The sequence below is a fragment of the Plasmopara halstedii genome, assembly GCF_900000015.1.
Source record: "Plasmopara halstedii genome assembly, contig: Scaffold_1211, whole genome shotgun sequence".
Classification (NCBI taxonomy): domain Eukaryota; phylum Oomycota; class Peronosporomycetes; order Peronosporales; family Peronosporaceae; genus Plasmopara; species Plasmopara halstedii.
The window spans coordinates 388,327-388,880 of NW_020188126.1; positions in this window are offsets into that span (position 1 = coordinate 388,327).

Sequence of the window (554 nt, forward strand, 5' to 3'; positions counted from 1 at the left end):
ACATTTGAATTAGCTTTGAAGTCATGAGTTTTATTTGTTAAATGATTAGAAATGATGTTGTTGGACCTCAAATTAACGTGTTCAAGTACCAAAACCATTAATTACTAAAAACAGTACTGGCTAGCATATCAAAGTACTGAATTAAGATTGAATATTTTATTATCTATTTTTTGTAGAGAACATCACACAACTTACCGCAAATGTGAAAAAACACTATCTGGCAACGGTTTAGTAGACCTCAGACCACTTGATTGCTGCTTGACTCCGCGTCGTTACACCAAGTGTACCTAATTCCACATATATGATTCAACTTACTCCTGTCAGCCACTACAAAGCCAGCCTTTGCAACCAGCCAATCATATTATGGCTATGGAAATGACATTGACGACGTGTCAACATATCTTTGAGTTAATGAAAAGGGTGTTTCTGCAACGGACTTTGTGGGTATGATTTAATATAGAGATATGTGATAACGTCTGATGTCACGTCAAGTTCTTACTTTATATCTAAGCGTTTCATTGAAAATTTATTCGGAAATATCTTGTATTGCCGAA